The sequence below is a fragment of the Microtus oregoni genome, unplaced genomic scaffold (genome assembly GCF_018167655.1).
Source record: "Microtus oregoni isolate MIOR12 unplaced genomic scaffold, Mior012 000016F_ref0000370, whole genome shotgun sequence".
Lineage (NCBI taxonomy): Eukaryota > Metazoa > Chordata > Mammalia > Rodentia > Cricetidae > Microtus > Microtus oregoni.
Window position 1 is genome coordinate 11,825,712 of NW_024543075.1, and position 9,462 is coordinate 11,835,173.

General features: G+C 46.7%; 1 pseudogene; it reads right to left on the minus strand.

The window, feature by feature from the left end:
• Window positions 1–611: 611 nt before the first annotated feature.
• On the minus strand, window positions 612–1,572 carry LOC121457304 (annotated as a pseudogene).
• Window positions 1,573–9,462: the final 7,890 nt, after the last annotated feature.

Here is a 9,462-nt window from a genome sequence, read left to right on the forward strand (position 1 = left end):
TGGCTCCCCACTCCTTCTGCCGCAGAGTTTTACTGTCCCTCTGGTGCAGCTGGGATGACTGCCTCAAAGAAACCTGCAGCTTTCCTAACAATTCCTCTCTCCCTCGCTCTCTGATGTGGGATAGCCTTCTGTATATGTGTTGCCTTTATTGGTTAATGAATAAAACTGCTTTGGCCAATGGCTTAGCAGAGTAAAGCCAGGTGGGAAATCCGAACAGAGATACAGAGAGAGTAGAGTAGGCAGAGTCAGAGAGACGCCATGTAGCTGCCGAAGGAGAAGGACACACAGACTTACCGGTAGGCCACAGCCTCGTGGTGATACATAGATTAATAGAAATGGGTTAATTTAAGATGTAAGAGCTAACTAAATTATGCCTGAGTCATTGACAAAGCAGTATTGTAATTAATACAGTTTTGTGTGATTATTTTGGTCCAGGCATTCAGGAAATGAATGAGCAGTCTCTTTCTCTCTCTCTCTCTTTCTCTCTTTCTCTCTCTCTCTCTCTCTCTCTCTCTCTGTGTGTGTGTGTGTGTGTGTGTGTGTGTGTGTCTGTCTATCTGTCTCTCTCTCTCTCTCTCCTGCTAAAACCATAGCCCTTTTCTGCTGTTCTTTTAAAACCTTCTGCTACCACATCCACCACCAAATCCATAACTATCACCATCAAGACTGCCTGAGCTTCTTTCACCAAAACTGCTTCCTTTCATGGATCTGTAATTTAATTGTTATTGTCCACTATAATTTCCAAAGTTATAGTTCCCACCACTGCCATAGTTACCTCCACCAAAATTTCCTCCTTCACTGTCACCATCATATCCTGCTCCTCCACCAACACCATATCCAGCACCTTGTTTTCCATAGCCTGCTCCACCACCATAGCCTCCTCTACTTCTGTGACCAGAATCACCCATAGCTGCCACCATCACCTCCAAATCCATTCCATCCATCACCACCACCGCCATAACTACCTCTACTGCCGCCACCTCCACCACCATAGCCCCCTCTTCCACCATGACCAAAGTTACCTCTACCACCTCCAAAGTTTCCTCCATGACCTACAAAGTTGCCAGATTTACCTCCACGACCTCTCTGTGATCCCGCAGACTGCATCTCTGTTTAGAGAGGGCCTTTTTCACTTCATAATTACAGCCACTAATTTTATTAACTGTGTCATGATTGTCAAAAATTACAGAATCAAATTCTCTGGGGTTTTTTTTTTTTCACTCTGCCTGTCTTCCATAGCTTCTATGGTTTCAACCTTTTCTTCCCCATTAAATGGGCACCAGGCTTTTCAGAATCCTCTCTGGAAAAGGCTCTCTTTGGACACCACACGCCCATCAACCTTGTGTGGCCGAGAACACACTACAACATCCATCTCTTCAACACAAGAGTAGGTCATGAAACCAAAGTCCCCTGGAACGCTTTTGTTTGGGGAATCTCTCGTTGCCACACGTCTGTAAGTGTGCCCCATTTCTCAGAATGTTCTCTTGAGTTCTCATCTGTGGTTTCAAAGCTCAGACCACCAATAAACAGCTTCCTCAACTGTTCTGGTCCCTTTGGATCACGGCACTCCATTTTGAGACCAGATAGCCTAAAGTTAAAGAGAAACAAGAGTCTAAGAAAGTCTATGACTACCTGTGACCTCTCTCTACAGTTGTGAACATACCCCCTCTGGACAGTTAACCTGGCTCCTTGTACAGCGGCTATAAAAGACAATGCCCTTCCAGGCCCCAGCATAAACTGTTTAAAATGAATTTGGGAGTCAGGGAAGGGTCGATGGTCTGTCTTGATTGCCAACCGCCTAGATTCAGATACCATGGAAACAACCCTCTGTGTGTGGCTATGATTCAGTTCATTGAGGCGGCACCAGCCTGTGGGTTGGGGATCCTAGACTGAATAAAATGGAAAAAGTAAGCTGAGCACAGACATTCATCTCTCTACTTCTTAACTACAGACACAGGTGACCACCTATCTCACGCTCTTGCCATTGTGACTCCCCCACCACAATGGACTCTACCTTCAAAATGGGAGCCAAGACGAACACACTTCCCTTGAGTTGCTTTTTGGTACCTAACACCAGGCTCGCCATTTGATGGCCGGTGTCTCTGAGGAAAGCAGGTTGGCCACCATGAAGCAGACAAAAGAAACAAGGGCAAACACGTTCGCCACAGGCAGAAGCTGGTGCTAAATGCTTTCTCAGCAGCAACTCCTTCAGGCCTCACAACCCAGTAAAGCAGGTGGCTCTTAAAATCCCCCACTTTCCAGAGAAGAAAACTGAGGCCCCGGTCTGCCTTGGGTCACACAGCTGGCATGGACATCTGGGTTTCAAAACTGGAACAGCCTTTTCTCCCCTGCTAGCCTGCTTCTCAAGGGGCCTGCTCAGAAGGAGGCAGAGTTGGACCCCCGCCCTTTCCCCCAGTGAGGAGGTCTTTGAGGCCATAAGATTTCTCTGAGCTGGCTCATTACTGACCCTCGTGAGATTTCCCGTGCTGAGCCAGGCAGCCAGCGAGCCCTGGATAGCTCTGCACATGTCTCCTTGGCAGAGGTTAGCTCTGAAGGCAGTGCGGACCTCCTCATCACAGCCAGCCTCCCGCTGGCGGGTTCATCCGAGCACAACTCTGCGCATCCAACCAATGAATAATAAATTTAATAATTAAAGAATAATTAATTACACCTGAAACTTCTCACTTGGGGGTACAATTAGCCTCTGGCTCCTTTAGAATGAGTTGCCAATGACTAATGGTGCCCTCAAGGAAGCATTTGTAAGTACAGTTAATTGTGTGCAAAATTGAACCCACAAATACTTGCGAGCATAAAAATTATTCCCACAAAAACAGTTTGTTCAAAATCCAGCCCTTGGTTTTTAAAAAAGAGCCCTGTGGCTGGTTCCATAGACCCAGGAAGATGTTGGAGGCCTGCGTGGAGGGCCGTCCTCCCCTGCACCAGGGTCACCTGAGGGCAGAGGCTCCAGGAGGCAGAAACTCAGGCAGTCACACAGCAGAGCAGGGCGTTGTGCAGAATCCGTAAGGAATTAATGAGAAGTTGTGGGAAAGAGCCGAGCAGGATAAAGCAAGATTTAAAGGCAAACCTCCTGCTTTGTTCTTTCGAACTTCTCAGCCAAAGCCAAAACCCTCCGAAGTCAGGAGACTGGGTACCGGCTTCTTGTTCTCTCCGTCACCTGAAATACCCCTGTCTGTGGATGCTTTTCAGCATCCTGCCACAAAGAGTATGAGAGGGGCAGTGCACCTACCCTGGGCACATCACTCTCTTACTCATCAGTGATGCTCCGGGACTCACAGTGACTCACAGTCATGGTCCTGAGTCCTCAGGTGGTCTCCAAGGAGCAAAAAAACTCAACTCCTCTCACCATCTGTTACCAACACCTCTTGCTCAATATCCCACAATGTCCACTCCCAGCCTTATGCCCACACCACCTGCTGTTTCCTCTGCCCAACATGCCCTTCCAGATACAATACACACATGTATACACTGAGCTCACAGACACATATAGATGCATATGAACAGACAGGTCTAAGGCAGTGCACATTTATATGAATGCATGTTCATACATACACGGAAACACACATGCTCATAGTCATACAAGCAGCTACATATTCCCAATGCCACGTGTATATACTAAACCACAAATAAATGCATATAAACAGACATATGTTTGATGCATGTGTTTGAAACAATAAACATGTACATACATGTTGCATGCTCATGCAGTGTGCGCATATACATACATGCCAAGCTCCCAATATACACATACTTAGGATACACATATATACTGAATGTAGAACACATATAAATGCATATGAATAGATATGCATATGCTAGTGCACACACTTAAAAACACTTATTCTCATAATCATACATGCAAACCCTTACATACATACATTTACAAGGCACATATGTATAAACATAGCATACATATATACACACACACATAATCTGGTACCCATATACACGGACACATAAATATGCATTCAGACATCCATTCTGATATACATGTGTGTATTAGCCATCCATACCGACGTTTGCACACATGTAAAAACAACAGGGTCACTTGAATACACACATTTGTCACATGTGTGACTTCCTCTTTTCTCAGATGGTACACCAATTTCCAAGACTCCAAACTTTTCTTAACCACCCTCTCCCCTTAGATAAGTTCTCTCTCTCCCCTGGGCCACTCTCAGACCCGTCTTCCTGTGACCGACTGACTGCCTTCTTGTTTAGAAGCCCTTCATGACAGGATCTGTACCCATCCCTTTGTAGCCAGTGGCATCACAGTGCCCAGCACGTAAAAAAATGTCCCTTATATTTAGGGGCATAAATGGCAAGAGAACAAGGAAGGATCTTGGGCCTGTGTACCTGTGAAGAATCCACGTGGGCTTACTCTAGAACAGTGTCACAGGAAACACCTTGGCAGGAGTCACCTTCTGGAACTGCCCTCTTGAAGGCACAAAGCAAGGGAAATCCTCGTTGGCTCCCGTCATTTAGGGATAGGTCTGCTCATAGTTCTCAGAAGACAGAAGCCACTGCCCTCAGCTCTGAGAATAGAGGAGTTTTTTCAGACAACTCACACTTCCAGGAACAGCATCCTAAGCTGTGTGTATAGGGTCTGCCAGGCCAACAGACAGCCCCAGAGAGGGGACAAAACAGAAAGAATGTGGGGGCTGGAGAGATGGCTCAGCGGTTAAGAGTATTGCCTGCTCTTCCAAAGGTCCTGAGTTCAATTCCCGGCAACCACATGGTGGTTCACAACCATCTGTAATGAGGTCTGGTACCCTCTTCTGGCCTGCGGGCATACATACAGACAGAATATTGTATACATAATAAATAAATAAATATTTAAAAAAACAGAAAGAACATTGTATGGAGGGGAGGAGGGGAGCCTTCCAGGCGGAAGACAAAAGAGACAGGGTTGGAGGTTGAAGAGATGACTCCATGCTTAAAAGCACCGGATGCTTTTCCTGAGGACCTGGGTTCGATTCCCAGCACCTACATGACAGCTCATAACCATCTATAACTCCAGTTCTGAGGGATCTGATACCTTCTGACCTCTGAGGGCACCGGGTATACATGTACTACACAGACATATATACAGGTAAAATACCCATAGACATAAAAATAAACAATTTGTTTAAAGATGGATATGGAAGAAGAGATGGCAACAGATTCAGGGGAGGTCGTTATATTGTGTATGGCCTCGACGGCACGTGAGAGAAGTTTTGTCATGGCCTGGTAGAATTGAACTGGGGAGCCATTGCAGACTCCAAAGAAGAGGAACACAGGCCAGAAGTTCCTCAACTCCAGCAGAGAAACTTGGATTCTGTCTGCTAGGGACCAGTAGGTACTTGACATTCTGGGTGTGCTCTTGTTATGCTGTGGAACCCTATCAACCCTTCCAAATCTCACTCTGATGCCATGGCCTGGAAGAAGCCTATTTTCCACCAGGAACAAACATCACACCACTAGGAGGCATCTTAGAGCCTTTGGCTGTCCTGTCCTCACCTCAGGCACAGATTCCTTCACTATCTGTCCCAGGCCAATCAACATTTGGTGCCAGCAAGGGTAAGGAGAAAATGTGGTCGGCCCAGGATAGCATTTGCTCTGCCTGCAGCCTCATGCGCAAAGAAGTGATAGGCCATTTCACACACCCAGATGGTTGGTCCTGCTTTTTGTCATGCTGCTTCTTGAAGACAGGCATCCCTGGGGACATAAACATGTGTCCTGGGTCTCTGGTTAGAAGTCTGCATTCCTTTATCCGTTTTCTTCTTGGTAGTTTCTCAGAGTGTCACCCCATTGTCTTCAGGGTGGGGGGTCCTGAGCATCTAGAAGCCCCTGGGAAGTCACGGTGGGGCAAAGCATCAGCGCTGTCTCTCGGTGGAAGATTCAAAACTTGAAGAAATTCTGATGAGTCCCAAGGAGGGGCTCAATTGCGAAATAAAACCAGTCACTTAAGAAAGCCTGATACTTGGCCTGGGGGAGTTCTGTCCATTACAATTTTGCCTTGCAAGCACAAGGAATTGAGTTCAATCTCCAGAGACTATGTGTGGTAATTTGAATGTAATTGGCCCCTCATAAGCTAATAAGGAATGGTACCCGTTAGGAGGTGTGGCCTTGTTGGAGGAAGTGAGTCACTATGGAGGTGGGCACTGAGGTCTCAAATATGTTCAAGGCACAGCCAGTGAGACAGTTCACTTCCTGTGGATCAAGATGTAGGACTCTAGGCTCCTACTCCAGCACCATGTCTGCCTGTGTGCCACCATGTCCCATTATGACGACAACAGGAAAAAAACTCTGAAATTGTAAATACCCCATTAAATATTTTCCTTTATAAAAGTTGTCGTGGTCACAGGGTGTCTGCACAGCAATAGAAACCCTCACTAAGGCAAACACACACACACACCCACACACAAAGCTAGCCATGGTGGCAAGCCCTAGTAATCCCGGCATCTATGAGGGACAGAAAGAATGTAAGAGCTGGAGGAGGCTATGAATGGTTGTCTTCTGGATGTGGCATGCCCATTGCATCCTGCACTCACAGCAGCTACAGTTCCCTGCACCAGACCTATGTACTGTCGAGCCAGACGACATTCCAGCATGGATGGGGAGGGGCTCATATGGCCCACTCCTAATGGGCCCTACTCCTAGCTGAGGACCAAACTTGGGTCTTCTGTAAGAGCGGGGAAACGCCGCTAACCACTGGGCTGCCTCCAGCCCTCTTCTCTACTCTTCATAGCACGTGTTCTACCATCCCTTCCCCACTTAAGATTTCCCACAGCTCTTGTGAACAGAGCAAACGAGGCTTCACGGGCACAGGTGAGCGCCATTTGTCTGACATGCTCCTGGCCTGGGTGACGTGGTACAGATCAGGGCATTTTCCTGTCTGACCCTCCACATCTCAATTCTGAGCCTGTGTTGAAAGTCCTCCCTAATTAGGGGGCCCCCGGCTCCCTGTTGGGCTGACCTTTTGGGCCATGTTTCTAATTAGAGTCTTGGGCTGGCATTCTATTAACTGTAAAAATGGTGATTCTTAGGTTGAGTTAATTGCTGGTATCTGTGTGCAATGGTCCCCGAAGATACTATACATTACAGTAAATAAACCTCGGGTCCGAATCCCATGCTCACAGGCTTGATAAATGCTCTGTCATACCGATAGAAGCCCCAGTCATCTAGGCCCTCCCAAGCCCCGTCTGGGCAAGGTTTTCCAAAGGAAACTTATTAGAAGTAGCCTCCTGGTTCTCTTTTTTGTTTGTTTTTATTATTTTAAATTATGTATAGGGTGTGTGTGTACTCACATATGCACCGGAATACAGGTACCCAGGAGGCCAGAGACCATGGATACCTAGGAGTTGGAGCTGCAGACCATTGTGAGCAGCCTAACATGTGTGCCAGGTCCTCTGGAAGAGTAGTACATGTTTTGGTTTTTTTTTTATTGCGGGGTGGGGGGTTCAAGACAGGGTTTCTCTGCTGCTTTGGCTCCTGTCCTGCAACTAGCTCTTGTAGACTAGGCTGGTCTCAAACTCACAGAGGTCCGCCTGCCTCTGCCTCCCAAGTGCTGGGATTAAAGGCGTGCATCACCACTGCCTCTCTGTTGTACATGGTCTTAACTGCTGAATCATCTGTCTATCTATCCAGCCAGCCTCTCTTTTGATTTTTCAAAAAAATAAACCAGCCAGGCTGATACGGTGATGCACACCTTTAATGCCAGAATATGGGAGTCAGAAACAGAAATAAGTAGATATCTGAATTCAAAGCCAGCTTTATCTGTTAATGAGTTCAAGGCAAGCAAGGGCTACACACACACACACACACACACACACACACACAATGAGGATGTGTATAAAAAAATAAGAGACAGAGAGAGAGAGAGAGAGAGAGAGAGAGAAGAAAAGCAACCAAAGGAAAAGAAAGAAAGAGAAGAAAAGCAACCATCAGACCTCCCAGCCAAGACTCCTCTTTGCAGACACATGTCAACAAACCAAGTAAGATATTGCAAATGATTTCCTCTGATCGTGATGGAAACAGCCACACATTGATGGTGGAGTGGCTCTAACCCATCCAAACCACTGGGAAGTATTTGGTAATAGAGTCAAGAACCTTAAAAATGTCCACCTCGGTTTTTTCATAAAGTAAATGTTGTCTTATTTACCTTTCTTGTTGTGGCAGAGGATCTGAGTTTGAGTCTTAGCACCCACGTCTTGTAATTTACACCCTATAACTCTCTTCTGGCTTCCGAGGGCTCCTGAACTCATATGCGCATACTCACAAGCAAACATACACATACATACATGTAATTAAAAAATTATAAGCAGAAAAGTGGTGGCACATGTCTTTAATCCCAGCACTCAGGAGACAGAGGCAGGTGGATCTCTATGAGTTGGCCAGGCTGGTTTACAGAACGAGTTCCAGGACATCTAGGGTTGTTACACAGAGAAACATTGTCTTGAAAAACCCAAAATAATAATAAAAGGGCATGGTGGTGTACGCCTTTAATCCCAGCACTTGGGAGGAAGAGGCAGGTGGATCTCAGTGAGTCAAAGCCAGCCTGGTCTGCAGAGTGAGTACCAGGACAGCCAGAGCTGTTACACAGAGAAACCCTGTCTTCACAAAAGAAAGGAAGGAAGGAAGGAAGGAAGGAAGGAAAAAGAATGAAAGAAAAGATAATGGCATTATGAACTTGATGTGGCAAATTAAACTCCAAGTTAAAAGTAGACCTTCCCTGTCTCACACTTCCTTCAGAATGATCAGAGTCGTTTTTTCCGCAGGCTTGAAGTTTTCGCGATATCTACCAGGGGCTCAGGGCTCTCTGCTCCATTGTGGAAGCGGGATTGACTGCTTGTGAGGGAGCAGGCTTCTCTTCAAGGTGTGTGGACAATGCAGTTATTCTCAGACAATACAGACGACTCCTTGGGCTCTCTCGGGCAGCACTCCAAGCCCAGTACCTCCTCTGTCAAAGCAGAAGCCTCACCCCGCACTCTCTGCTGCTGAATTGAGTCGGGAGTCTGAAAATGGACAGTCGTGCCCACTTGCGGGAGAGTGTTCCCACTCAAGAGCATTGCCCTCTTCTGTCTGAAACATCAGGCACTCTGTCTTTTTGGGCCTCACTCCCGCAGTACGGACTCCAAGAGCCCCTGCTCCTCCTCTGGTCATGAGCTCAGCTCACATCCTCTCTGGCTGTGGGGTGGTACCACCAAACACCCTGCATCCCCCAGAGCTAGGGGCTTTAAATGAGAAGGGCTTCCAGCCTGCCCTGCGGATGCGTGCCTTCTATTGATCCTCTTAAAAGCCAGGATCCTAAAATGACATATGGTGGGAGTGACTTAGGGAAAGGGTTGACAGTAACTACGCAATTTGCTTTGACTTTGTTCTCCTCTTTCAATTATAAAAGTAGTATGTGTTAAAGGTTCTTGTTTGTTTGTTTTTAATGAAAAATGGCTGGCAAGATGGCTC